The sequence below is a fragment of the Corythoichthys intestinalis genome, chromosome 2 (assembly GCF_030265065.1).
Source record: "Corythoichthys intestinalis isolate RoL2023-P3 chromosome 2, ASM3026506v1, whole genome shotgun sequence".
In the NCBI taxonomy this organism is placed as follows: Eukaryota; Metazoa; Chordata; class Actinopteri; order Syngnathiformes; family Syngnathidae; genus Corythoichthys; species Corythoichthys intestinalis.
In genome coordinates, this window is record NC_080396.1 from 30,379,424 (window position 1) to 30,394,638 (window position 15,215).

Consider the following 15,215-nt stretch of genomic DNA (forward strand, 5'->3'; position numbering starts at 1 on the left):
ATTATACAATATATATACATACTGTATATACAGTATATATATATATATATATATATATATATATATATATATATATATATATATATATATATATACAGGGGTGCACATAATTTTTTTGCCCAGGTTCTCAGAGGAGGACCTGGAGATGTGACTTGGTCCTCATTGAGCTTGAGAGCAGACCCGCCTGATGCGATAAATTTATGACAAGCTTTACTTAGAGCCAATTAACTTTAAATAATTATATTAACAATTAATGCTTGATTAACATCAACTGGCACAACAAAATTGCCATTACTTTGAAGTGAATTGTAAAGAAATAAAAAGCACCAATTCAAAATTATGCGGCTCCCACATTAACTCCAAGCCTTTTTAAAAGTGGGATGTCCTCCTCATAAGACCTCATTGAACGTGCATGTTTAGCATTGTAAAATGCGAGCAAAAACACGTTTGTCAGTGCATGTCGCTGTTCATTACCTTTATTCCGCCACTTGTCCATAGGGCGAGCGGGGTCCTGTTTGACATCGATAGTTTGCTTAATTGCCACATGCTCTGTTTTTTTCGTGCTTTTCAAAGTTTGGATGGCTGAAATTCTTTGACCCTACATAAAATGCGCTGCTCTTATCGGCGACATTGGGATTCTCACAGCACATTTTGTACCGCATTCCCGTGCGAGCATCATTTGCTTCTATCCATGGTACCTCCTACTTTTCAGCAAAAGTCCTTTTTTTCGGTAGCTCCGGTGACGTCTCTGTCGTCTGTCTGTCTTTTGACGGGGGTGGGGGAACACGGAAGTAATTACTCAGTGTGGCCTGCCTCTTTGACATTTTGAGAAGTTATTTTCTCGTGTCCGCCGCAAATACGGTGGTCAGCCATCGGTACGCAAAAGCGTATGGAAGTCGTTTAGGGCCAGCGCGTTTGTCTACGTCCGGTACGCATGCGCGCATGCGGAGCACTTATGTGCACCCCTGTATATATATATATATATATATATATATATATATTTTTTTTTTCCTTGTAAAACTTTGTAGGTGCGGCTAATTGCGCTTATAGGCCAAATATTACGGCAGTTGTTAATCAATGCACGAGCCGCCAGTCACGGCTTGTTCATGTTAGGCCAGCCAACTGGTGGGGGCAATGGCTCAGCCCAGGGCTGTTGCATGTCACCAACAACTACAGGTATTCAGCTGAGTCTGACACATTCGCCGCCCCCACACACAAGGAAAAATAAGGAAAATGGAGGGTAATTTTATTTTATTTTTCTCATTTATTGTGTACACCAATCTGGTTTGTTTCAGTCTTATACATGTCCTTAAAAAATATATCAAAATATGAAATTTAGACCATATACTTGCATACGCTCTAGAATTTATCATAATTATGCCGGTTTCCCCGTTCGGTCTTTTCTCCATTTTCTCACCTGTCATGGCCCTCTTTAATTGCCTCTTTAAAGGTCAGGTAGTCTTAAAATGTCATCCCTTGCTGCTACCTGTAGGAATTTTCCCAACAAGATGATACAAGTAAATCTAATAAAATTAATCCTAATTAGTCTGATAGTAAAGTCCAATATTTATCAATATGAGAGAAGGGTTAGGGTTTGTTACATTTAATATTTGCTATAGCTTTTCTCATGCTGTTCGTCTGTCTAACTAAGACAATTCCATTATGAATTATAACACAGAGTGGCAGGTAATAGCAATCTGGGATATGGCTCCATAGACACTTGTCGTAATCCTTATTCTCCCAAAGGAGACGGGCAATCTTGTCAATAAATATTCAATTTGCTCACAAACACTCAGTAAAGTGGAGCCCACACTCCAGCCCTTCCCGAACAGTTTTCCTATGTGCTGTGGTCCCTTAGGTAAGTTTAACAGCTCCTTTTCTATTGTCTCCGCTCTAAGAGGTCAGTATATCACAGTGAATGAATCCTGTCAGTTTTATTACCAGTGGAGCAAAGCGCCACAGATGAAAACAAGACTTCATATAGCTCTGCATCTCTCTGGTCTCACAAAATAGCCTTGCTTGATCAGTCTGTGACTCTGGACACCCAACCCCCTCTCTTCCTGACTTCCCCTTGTTCTTTTCTGTATCCCTTTCTTTCAACTCTGCTTTCATACAAAACAACAATGCAGCTCCCCTCCTATACATTCTACTGACCTGTGTTCCCTGACTGCTCCCAGGTGGGTTAACAAGAGACCCTTTAATGAGAGTGCTGGGTGGCGAGTGGAGACTGCCATTGGCAAGCTCTAGGGGTTTTCACAACACTGTTTGTACACATAGTCTTAACTTGAGGATCAACACAGCATGCTGGATCAGTTTGTGTCCTCTATCCAGATCAAACACCTCTGTTGTCTTCCTATCTTAATCCTGCCTGCCTCTCCGTGCTGTATTAATCAATGACCTCTGTTATTGCTACATGTGGAACAACTCTATCTGAAACAACAATTCTTTTTACATACAAGTGAAAAGCAAAAAATGTGTGTTTTTGGAAGTAAAGAACTCACACATTAAGTGATGAGAATCCACCACAAGCCGATGGGGTGGAAGTTTTATCGTCTGCCACCTCTCGGCCAAAATAATGAGCAGGATGACATATGCTTGACATTGATAGGAAGTCGCCATTGCAGCATCACTGTCAGCAGCAGCCAAAGATGCAAATTGGGATATTGGCTGTCATGAAACATGTCAAGCACAACAACAATCTAACCTTTAAACATGGCTGAGTAAATGGATTGTTTGGGGAATTCCTCAGGATTTTACCATTTAACTACCATCATTGAGCAGAATTGTATTGACTCTTTTTGGTTTTAAGTACAATTGACCTTTCGCAAAGCTCCCTACCCTTTAGCTACGATTACTAAGCCAACAAGCTTCAGGACTCCAATGGCACATGCAATTGCAGGCAGATGTATACTGGAGTGTTTTAAGTGATTTATTTTGGATCAATACCAGTGTAACATCCTCCAGATTAGGGCAAATGGGTTTATAATATGCAGCGGAGGGTTATATTTAAAATATCCAAAATTGGAGAAAGCTAGCGAGGCAAAAGCATACAGGTTCAGTACTTAACTTTAGGTGATGAAACAGCTAAACTTAGACATTATAGCGATGACATCCTAGTAAGACATAATATTCGGTAACAGTAACTAAAATTTTGATATCCAGTTCTATTAATGTTTGCCTCTCAATACAAGTTAGGCAAGACAGCTTGCTAGTTAGCCTTTGGTGTTTGCTTAATCTTAACTTAAGAGAACTCAAATGTGTGCTTGTTTACGTTGGATATAATTATGCTGGGAATGACACATCCCAACGTACATCCCGACATTTAATCCATTGGTATGCAGTTGTTTTGGGAAGGGAAAGAACCACTTTCATACTGATATACTCCTCGGCTACCTCGTGTCCGATTTATATACTCTAAAGGCGCATCGGTTCACCATTTTGGATGTCCACAGCTAGTTGATCCTTTTCGTCTTTTGTATGATTGGTTGATGGCTGTTTAGGTGACAGAGTTTGTGAAAGGTCAATTTCTAACATTACAGAATGCAAGCACCTCTTTTAATTGTGCATCTAGGTTGTTTATATATAGTCTAATTGTTTATAGTCAATTTTTTTTTTTTAAACTCATGCATTATGTCAGGTATGTATTGCGTTTTAACCAATATGTGACCCTTGGCAGCAGAACCACATAATTGGATAAAGCAAATTATGATTTTTGGTTGGCCTTATTGTGCTTTGATGGGCTTTCCAAAACGAAGATTATATTTGATTAAGTAGTTAATTTTCCCCCTTGAAATTTGAGAAAATCTGAGATCTGTAACCTGCGACCATGGCAAAGCATGTTTTTCTTTCAAGTCCTTTGCAATGACACTTTATTTTGAGCACAGACAACTTTGCACAAGGGAAGTTTTGAGTGTGATTCAAAAAGGATATGCCAAAATCATCACGCAATATATCGAGCAGCTTGGACACGTGTTGAACATACTCTCAAGTTTTATTTCATGCTTTACAAGTGCTCAATGTGGTAAGGTAGAAAAAAGATTTTTTCTTTTTACATATTTTATTCTCTTTATGAACAGGAGATGACGACACACAATTCAGGAACAAAAAGAAAGCAATAATCACGTAAGATACTGTATATACATTTATTAAGGAAAGAGTAATTAAAAGCAGGCAGAACCAGGACAGGTGCCAGTGTTTATATATTTGCCGTCTACACAAACAGTGGAAAAAAACAAGTCGCAGCCAAGTGCCAGTCCCTGCCTAGATAAAACAATGAAATAAAAAGTCCTTGTACGCAAGCAGTACTGTTACCAGACGTTCACAGATAAACACACAGTTATGAGAACAAAGAATGATTATGTGCAACGATGTGAAATGAACAGATATATTTTCAAGTAAATAAATGGAAATAAATATCTACAGTGGCCACCCCTGGCAGCACAGACAACATCTAGCCCAGGGGTCGTCAACTAGCGGGCCTTGGTCCATATCCGTACCCCGACACCATTTTGTCCGGACCTCCTAACATTTTTGAAATTGATAAAGGCAAACATGTTCTTACCGAAAGACATTTTGAATAGGCGCTCACTAGGGCAGCTATGTCTGACTTGGGGTCCTTAGAGGGGCAGACCTCCGAGGCAGTCACAAATGTTGTGCTGTTGTTTTCACGGTAAATGCAGTGATAAACTTGACTTAATTATGGTGTTGACTTGAATGAGAAAAGTTAACTCTGAAACGCGTGTCATCTAAAATGAATACTTTTTATTTTGCCAGCAGCAAATTCGAGTTAAAAATTAGTTCTATCGTGTGTCTGATATGCTTGGAGTCTGTTAAAAGTGCCAATGTTAAAACCCACGCAGGCACGGGGAGAACATGCAAACTCCACACAGGAAGGCCGAAGCCCAGGATTGAATCCTTTACTCAGAACTGTGAGGCGGACGTGCTAACCACTCAGCCACCATGCCGCCTCCATATATTCAATTGAAAAAAATTAAGATTTTTTTAAAAATATATAATCGTGCGGATCCCTACACCTACGAGACTCTGGGCCACTTTTGCAAATTTAGTTGGTAAGCAGATAAGTTGGTAAGAGATGTCCCGATCGATCGGCATCGATCGGGTTCGATCACGTCATTTTCAAAGTATCAGAATCGGCAAAAAAATATCGGCCATGCCTTTTTTTTAATATATATATATTTTTTAATCGTTTTCTAATTGTATTTAACGTTACAGACATAATATGTTACACTTATCCAGAGTCTTTAGTTTAGGCTTAAGGTGGGGTTATCAAATTTATTCCAATAACGGCAGTATTTAATTTTTTTAAAAAAAGTATCACGTTAATATATTTAACGCAATTAATGCATGCGCTGCACGACCCACTCACGCTTTGTCGCGCTCCATCTGTAATGGCGCCGTTTTGCCTATATAGAGAGATAAAAGGCAGTGTATAATGAGTAGAGTGAATTTTAGCAGCCTTTGGAACCTTATTTTAATTGGCTAAAGCCTTACAAACTCACTCCCTATGATTAGAAATATCATGGGATGAAATGTGGGTTAGAGTTAGGTCAGCAAGGCAGCAATTGATCTTTTTCTTGACACCTTAAGTTGTATCTCATCGCAGAGAAGATATTTGAATTGGTAGCACCACGCACAGTCGTGGTTTCACTTGTCATGGTTCCACTTCCCATCATGCATTGGGCATGGCCTACAGTATCATTTACTGAAAGTTCAACAAATACACTAGATGGCAATATTTAGTCACAACATAAAAAGTCACAAATCTTTCTATCCGTGGATCCCTCTCACAGAAAGAATGTTAATAATGTAAATGCCATCTTGAGGATTTATTGTCATAATAAACTTATACAGTACTTATGTACTGTATGTTGAATGTATATATTCGTCCGAGTTTTATTCATTTTTTTCTTAATGCATTGCCAAAATGTATATGACCGGGAAAAATTATCGGGAATGATTGGAATTGAATCGGGAGCAAAAAAACATGACCGGAACAACCCTAGTAAGCACTGATCTAGCCGATAGGAGAACTCCTTCCAAAGGTGCCCCAACATGTCGTGGCCCTCCATGTTGATTGCCGCTGTTATTCAATCTTTCATGTCATCGATATTTGCTGGAAGTGGTTGTATGTTAAAGACAAAGCATACGTTTACGTTCCACCACTTAAGATTCAAATTTCAGGTTGCTTAATTAACAAATACACACCCAGTGCTAAGTCAACATGTTAGAAAAAATTGGCATCATTACCCCTACTGCCTGGAATACTGGATTTTGTTGCTCATATCTGTAAAAATGGTGGAAGCTGCTCGAAAATTACTTACTTTTTAAAACATGGCTATGATGGGTCTGACTTAGGGCTGTCAAACGATTAAAATTTTTAATCGAGTTAATTACAGCTTAAAAATTAATTAATCGTAATTAATCGCAATTCAAACCATCTATAAAATATGCCATATTTTTCTGTAAATTATTATTGGAATGAAAAGATAAGACACAAGACGGATAAATACATTCAACATACGGTACATAAGTGCTGTATTTGTTTATTATAACAATAAATCAACAAGATGGCATTAACATTATTAATACTCTCTTAAAGCGATCCATGGATAGAAAAACGTGTAGTTCTTAAAAGATAAATGTTAGTACAAGTTATAGAAATTTTGTATTAAAACTCCTCTTAATGTTTTCGTTTTATTAAAATTTGTAAAATTTTCAATCAAAAAATAAACTAGTAGCTTGCCATTGTTGATGTCATTACACCATGCTCACTCCCCAAACCCATAAAAGAGGGCGCCAAACAACAAAAAACAAGTAACAAGCGGACATTACACTGCTGTCATTTTAATGTGAGCGGGGCATGTGTGTTAATTGCGTCAAATATTTTAACGTGGTTAATTTAGAAAATTAATTACCGCCCGTTTACACGATAATTTTGACAGCCCTAGTCTGATTATAAATACATGTTAAAACACAACTTGGGGATGCAAATCTTAAGTGAAAGTTTCCAAGGTGAAAGTTAGTGATACATTTTGAAAAAATATAAACATATTGCAATTAGAGGGCATCATATCTCAGTTTGCTACTGTGAGAGAAGCTCCTGCTATCGGTGTAAGGGTTCATATATGAGCAAAGGATTTTGATGGGATTGTTTTTTCTTTTTGTTTTCCTTTTTTTAATTATTAAATTAAATCTCCTTTACATTAAATGCATGTCCTTGTGTGCAGCATACTCTAACAAATAAAGTACGAATGCACAAATACCATTTCTAAGACTCAGCATCAGATAGCCCAAAGGCACAAATTATGTTTTGTTTGTCGTTGTGCATTTCTGGTTTATTTATTCAGCCCGCTATCACAGAGAGAACTTACACAGGGAAGCAAGCAGAACAGTGGCATACTAGGGGATATATACATACATATTAGGGGATATCGAAGAGAAAATAGAAGAAAAAGTTTGCAGGGCTGCTCTGCCCCCAGGAGGCTGACTTCACTGCACCTCTAATCAATGTGGCTTAGAAAGAAAAGGAGCTTGTTTAATTACAGGTCTCCAATATACAGTATATGGGTAGCAACATCTTGTTCAAAGCGAAGTGCAAGTCCTGCCTAGGCATTGGAGGATTACTCTGCGGATGATCGATGGTGAATAAAAAACACATGAATGAGAAAAAAGTGGGCAGTGTATCTTTTCATTACAATAATTCAGGCTCTGTTGCTCTGTGATTGACTTTTTCCAAATTGATACACGTTCATTGGGGAGAAAAGTTCTGAATAATAGTGATGACATGGCGGTAGTTTAGTTGCACGTCAAATTCCGCAGCTGTCAAAGAGATGCGCAAGGCTTGTCTACGTGGTGACAGAGATTGACTGCACCCTATGAAGATGGACACTGAGCCAGACACAAGGCAAATGATGGCTGACATTCGTACAGTGTGTGACTGCTACACCAAGTTTTAATAAAGAAACATCTTTTGAGGTGAAGAATGCTTAAACAAAAATTAAATTGTCTCTAAAATTCAAAATTTCTAAGCTAAGAAGGGAATAAATAACTGTGGGATCGTTAACGATTCCCCAAAAAACTTAGTATGGTTTGTTTGGCCGTTCTGTTCACTTCCCATGTTGCAGCAGTAACGCATGTGACAATTAGCTGCAACGTTCCATGCAGCCACTTCAAGATATGTGTGTAGTGACAAAGGAAAGTTTTTTACAGGCTGGAGGCCTGTCAAGTTCATGTTCGTATTGGTATTAAAAACTTGTATAATTTTGATCTATTCCTCCATTATTCGTGGATGGAGAACACTGAAATTTGGTTGGGATTGTACTCATCCTGCTTTTTCCTTCACACACAATGAGTAGTTTGCACCAAAAAGTTCTACTTTGGACTCATCTGACCACATGATTTTCTCCCATGACTCCTCTGCATCATTCAGATGGTCCCTGGCAAACTTCAGATGGGCCTTCACATGTACTGGCTTCAACAGGGGTAACCTTCAATGCATGATTTTAAACCATTGCACCTTAGTGTTCTACTGACAGTAGACTTCGAAACTGTGCATCCAGCTCTCTTTAGGTCATTGACCAGCTCCTGCTGTGTAATTCTAAGCTCACAACCTAACATTTCTTAACATGAGTGATGCCCCACGAGGAGAGATTTTACATGGAGTCCCAGTCTGAGGTAGATTATCAGTCATTTGTAGCCTTTTCCATTTTCTAACAATTGCTGCAACTGTTGATTTATTCTCACCAAACTGCTTTCCAATTGCCCCATAGCATTTTCCAGCCTTGTGGAGCTCAACAATTTTTCTCTGGTGTCTTTTGAAAGCTCTCTTGTCTTGCCCATTGTAGCAGTTGGATTGTGACTGACTGTGGGTGCACAGGTGACACTACTGAGCTCAAACGGGTCAGCTGTGAAGGGCCACAGCTGGATTTTTTTGGGATTTTATGGGTGAAAGATGGTAATATAACATGGGTCGCGATGCAGAAATCGCAGACATCAAGGAGTGGTCGAGATTTTGTTTTTCATATATTTACCCTTTTAAAAGTTTTTTTTTCAAATTTTCTTTGTTTGGATCGATTATTTATCATCTAACAAATTGGGGAAAATGCGACAGCAACAAAAAAATACAATTAAACGATAGTTACGAGGTAGATATCCGTGACTTTTTTACAGACACCATTTTTTTTCATTATGACTTAATTTGTTTGAACGTTTAAAATATGCAAGTGAATAATTTTTTAAAGTCGTTTTTTTAACGAAATATTAGACATCAATTAATGATTCTAAGCTAAAAATGACAGACATTTTGAATAATAAATATAATTAATTACCTTCGTTTTATGGCTGGATTGAAACAAAAGCTGTTGCACGATGTCTGTAAACGGAGGTTTACAGGGTAAAACGGACAAATTAAAAATAGTTTGGGGGCTTAATGCGCCATGAATCTGCTATGGCAGCATATAGACATACAGTGGGGCGAATAAGTATTTAGTCAACCACCAACTGTGCAAGTTCTCCTACTTGAAAAGATTAGAGAGGCCTGTAATTGTCAACATGGGTAAACCTCAACCATGAGAGACTGAATGTGAGAAAAAAAAAAATCAGAAAATCACATTGTTTGATTTTTAAAGAATTTCTTTCCAAATTATAGTGGAAAATAAGTATTTGGTCACCTACAAACAAGCAAGATTTCTGGCTGTCAAAGAGGTCTAACTTCTTCTAACGAGGTCTAACAAGGCTCCACTCATTACCTGTATTAATGGCACCTGTTTTAACTCATTATCGGTATAAAAGACACCTGGACACCAGAGACAAAATTGATTGATTGAATATACATACATATATACATACATACATACATACATACATACATACATACATACATACATACATTTATACATACATATATATATATATATATATATATATACAGTGCCTTGCAAAAGTATTCGGCCCCCTTGAATCTTGCAACCTTTCGCCACATTTCAGGCTTCAAACATAAAGATATGAAATTTAATTTTTTTTGTCAAGAATCAACAACAAGTGGGACACAATCGTGAAGTGGAACAACATTTATTGGATAATTTAAACTTTTTTAACAAATAAAAAACTGAAAAGTGGGGCGTGCAATATTATTCGGCCCCTTTACTTTCAGTGCAGCAAACTCACTCCAGAAGTTCAGTGAGGATCTCTGAATGATCCAATGTTGTCCTAAATGACCGATGATGATAAATAGAATCCACCTGTGTGTAATCAAGTCTCCGTATAAATGCACCTGCTCTGTGATAGTCTCAGGGTTCTGTTTAAAGTGCAGAGAGCATTATGAAAACCAAGGAACACACCAGGCAGGTCCAAGATACTGTTGTGGAGAAGTTTAAAGCCGGATTTGGATACAAAAAGATTTCCCAAGCTTTAAACATCTCAAGGAGCACTGTGCAAGCCATCATATTGAAATGGAAGGAGCATCAGACCACTGCAAAACTACCAAGACCCGGCCGTCCTTCCAAACTTTCTTCTCAAACAAGGAGAAAACTGATCAGAGATGCAGCCAAGAGCCCCATGATCACTCTGGATGAACTGCAGAGATCTACAGCTGAGGTGGGAGAGTCTGTCCATAGGACAACAATCAGTCGTACACTGCACAAATCTGGCCTTTATGGAAGAGTGGCAAGAAGAAAGCCATTTCTCAAAGATATCCATAAAAAGTCTCGTTTAAAGTTTGCCACAAGCCACCTGGGAGACACACCAAACATGTGGAAGAAGGTGCTCTCGTCAGATGAAACCAAAATTGAACTTTTTGGCCACAATGCAAAACGATATGTTTGGCGTAAAAACAACACAGCTCATCACCCTGAACACACCATCCCCACTGTCAAACATGGTGGTGGCAGCATCATGGTTTGGGCCTGCTTTTCTTCAGCAGGGACAGGGAAGATGGATAAAATTGACGGGAAGATGGATGCAGCCAAATACAGGAACATTCTGGAAGAAAACCTGTTGGTATCTGCACAAGACCTGAGACTGGGACGGAGATTTATCTTCCAACAGGACAATGATCCAAAACATAAAGCCAAATCTACAATGGAATGGTTCAAAAATAAACGTATCCAGGTGTTAGAATGGCCAAGTCAAAGTCCAGACCTGAATCCAATTGAGAAACTGTGGAAAGAGCTGAAGACTGCTGTTCACAAACACTCTCCATCCAACCTCACTGAGCTCGAGCTGTTTTGCAAGGAAGAATGGGCAAGAATGTCAGTCTCCCGATGTGCAAAACTGATAGAAACATACCCCAAGCGACTTGCAGCTGTCATTGGAGCAAAAGGTGGCGCTACAAAGTATTAACGCAAGGGGGCCGAATAATATTGCACGCCCCACTTTTCAGTTTTTTATTTGTTAAAAAAGTTTAAATTATCCAATAAATTTTGTTCCACTTCACGATTGTGTCCCACTTGTTGTTGATTCTTGACAAAAAATTAAAATTTTATATCTTTACTGTATGTTTGAAGCCTGAAATGTGGTGAAAGGTTGCAAGGTTCAAGGGGGCCGAATACTTTTGCAAGGCACTGTATATATATCAGAGGTTGCGCTAGACTTTTTCGTTGTCTGTCATTTTGACTGACAGGGTCATAAAAATCCGGTCATAATCTATTTTTACCCGTCATTTAAATTTTTAAAATGATGATAATGACATTGTGGTGACCCTTTGTTTGACATAATTCACCTTCCGTACTTGTGTGTCCATTTGGCCGAGCGCGTTAGCGGCTACGACACAGTCACGTGACAGAGACACTTAAGAGCCGCGTGCGTTCCGGCTTGAATAGAGAGTTCACAGAGAGCAGCAGAGCTACAGCGGCTGGACACAGCAATTCGAACTAACAAGACTCTTAACATTGCATACCACTTCAACATATTCAATAGTGTTTAGTTTTCATTCATTTTAAATTAATATTCTGTCCGAACAAGCTTAACAGAGAATCCACATCGTGCCATCACACATCAAGCAGATGAATATGTAACTTTTTCTCCGCAGTGACAAAAACAGCTGACTGTGGCCCCAGTCGGTAAGGCTAAATATGGAACAATTAAATTAACAGTTCACCTGCTGTGGCCTGAACGGAGTCTTACACCTTCCTCCTGGTGCGCATGGACTTGAATTGCGTGCCTGCTTGTGCAGTCCCTGTTTTTTCTTCTCTTTTATCAACACCATCGTCGTTTTGGGGCTTTTTAAAGAAACTTCGGACACTCAGTGGCCTTGACATTTTTCAGAGTAAGGCCAACGACGTCATGCATCAAGAGAGACAATAGCTAATTAATATGCTCACTCGCCACCCTGTGGTCTGGGGTGTGAATTGCAACCTGTCAAAATGACAGGTGGACTTCAGTTTTTTCCGTCACCGTTTTAAAAAAATCGGTCAACGACGGAAAATATTCGGTTAACGCGACCCCTGATATATATATATATATATATATATATATATATATATATATACACACACACACATATATGTACACTCACCGGCCACTTTATTAGGTACACCATGCTAGTAATGGGTTGGACCCCCTTTTGCCTTCAGAACTGCCTCAATTCTTCGTGGCATAGATTCAGCAAGGTGCTGGAAGCATTCCTCAGAGAGTTTGGTCCATATTGACATGATGGCATCACACAGTTGGTGCAGATTTGTCGGCTGCACATCCATGATGCGAAACTCCCGTTCCACCACATCCCAAAGATGCTCTATTGGATTGAGATCTGGTGACTGTGGAGGCCATTTGAGTACAGTGAACCCATTGTCATGTTCAAGAAACCAGTCTGAGATTATTCCAGCTTTATGACATGGCGCATTATCCTGCTGAAAGTAGCCATCAGAGGTTGGGTACATTGTGGTCATAAAGGGATGGACATGGTCAGCAACAATACTCAGGTAGGCTGTGGCGTTCCAGCGATGCTCAGTTGGTACCAAGGGGCCCAAATAGTGCCAAGAAAATATTCCCCACACCATTACACCACCACCACCAGCCTGAACCATTGATACAAGTCAGGATGGATCCATGCTTTCATGTTGTTGACGCCAAATTCTGACCCTACCATCTGAATGTCGCAGCAGAAATCGAGACTCATCAGACCAGGCAACGTTTTTCCAATCTTCTATTGTCCAATTTCGATGAGCTTGTGCAAATTGTAGCCTCAGTTTCCTGTTCTTAGCTAATAGGAGTGGCACCCTGCGTGGTCTTCTGCTGCTGTAGCCCATCTGCCTCAAAGTTTGACGTACTGTGCATTCAGAGATGCTCTTCTGCCTACCTTGGTTGTAACGGGTGGTTATTTGAGTCACTGTTGCCTTTCCATCAGCTCGAACCAGTCTGGCCATTCTCCTCTGGCATCAACAAGGCATTTCCGCCCACAGAACTGCCGCTCACTGGATATTTTTTCTTTTTCGGACCATTCTCTGTAAACCCTAGAGATGGTTGCGCGTGAAAATCCCAGTGGATCAGCAGTTTCTGAAATACTCAGACCAGCCCTTCTGGCACCAACAACCATGCCACGTTCAAAGTCACTCAAATCACCAACTGTGTGATGCCATCATGTCAATATGGACCAAACTCTCTGAGGAATGCTTCCAGCACCTTGTTGAATCTATGCCACGAAGAATTGAGGCAGTTCTGAAGGCAAAAGTACTAGCATGGTGTACTTAATAAAGTGGCCGGTGAGTGTGTATATATATATATATATATATATATATATATATATATATATATATATATATATATATATATATATATATATATATATATATATATATATATACTCACCGGCATATATAAAAAAAAAACACGGCTCAAAAGGAGCAATAGTACTAATAGTCCAATGCAAAAAAAACAGAAAGTGTGGAAAGGATTGATGACTGAGAAGGTCAATGGAACTGTTGTGACTGGCTGCAGATCCAAAAACCCCACGTAGCATGTATCACTGAGTGTCAAGAGACAGCTGGGAATGGCCACAGCTGTATTTTTGGGGGATTTTATGGGTGAAACATGATAATATAACAAGGGTCGTGATGCAGAAATCGCAGACATCAAGGAGTGGTCGAGATTTTCTTTTTCATATATTTACCCTTTTAAACGTTGTTTTTCCAATTTTTCTTTGTTTGGATCGATTATTTATCATCTAACATACAGAAAAATGCGACAGTACCCAAAAAAAAACAAAAAACAATTAAGCGATAGTTATAAAGTAGATATCCGTGACTTTTTTGCATACACCATTTTTTCCCATTGTGACGTAATGTGTTTAAAAATTTAAATATGCGAGTGAATAATTTTTTAAAGTTGTTTTTTTTTAAACAAAATAGAGACATCAATTAATGATTCTAGGCTAAAAATGACAGACATTTTGGATAATAAATATAATAAAGTACCTTCGTTTCATGGCTCTGTTGAAACAAAAGCGGTTGCGCGACGTCTGTAAACGGGGGTTTTCAGGGTAAAACGGACAAATGAAAAATATTTCGAGGGCTTAACGCGCCATGAATCTGCTATGGCAGCATATAGACATGTTCTATCAAACACAACAGTTCTTTTGGCTTAAAATACAGCAGTTAATTTTAAAGGGGAGTGCAAGAGCAAAAGCTGTTTTTTTAGTCTTGTCTGTGTTTTCCGCAAAGTACTGATATTTTCCTTCCAAAAGTGTCTTAGGAATACAGTATGGTTCAAATTTCTTCTTTTCTATTAATGACTTATTTCCCCACACGAAAGGGCTTTAATGCAACAGTATTTTTGCTGTTTTCCTGATAGCACACTAATGGGAGCAATCCTTTCACCCTCAATCCGGGCATGTGTAGTTAAACATCAAGAAAGAGTAAACCCAATTAAATGTGTTAGCAAACAAGTAAAGATCCACTGCCTTTGGGTCAATAAGCCCCTGCTCGCAAACAGCATGCAAATGGGAAGCTGTCTGGCTTCGGCAGCGACCACTCAATAGCACACATATTGAGCCATACTATAGGATCATAAGCAACAGGTCAATCACAGCAGCTCTCTTCGGCTCTCGTCAACTGACAATGTCGCTTATCTCCAAATCCCAATCAGTTCTCCACACCCGAGCTCCTAGCACGACAGATCAATACAATGGAGAGGAGCTGTGTTCTGAGACTACGCTCTAGGGGTCACAGGTCACCGAGCTGCCGATTCCATGCTCATGTATG

At 39.2% G+C, this 15,215-nt stretch overlaps 1 protein-coding gene across 2 annotated transcripts in view; it reads left to right on the top strand.

Annotated features, from left to right (window-relative positions):
- c1ql4a (complement component 1, q subcomponent-like 4) overlaps positions 1-15,215 on the top strand; it is a 30,215-nt gene that overhangs the window by 13,606 nt on the left and 1,394 nt on the right. The gene's annotated exons all lie outside the window — the stretch shown is intronic.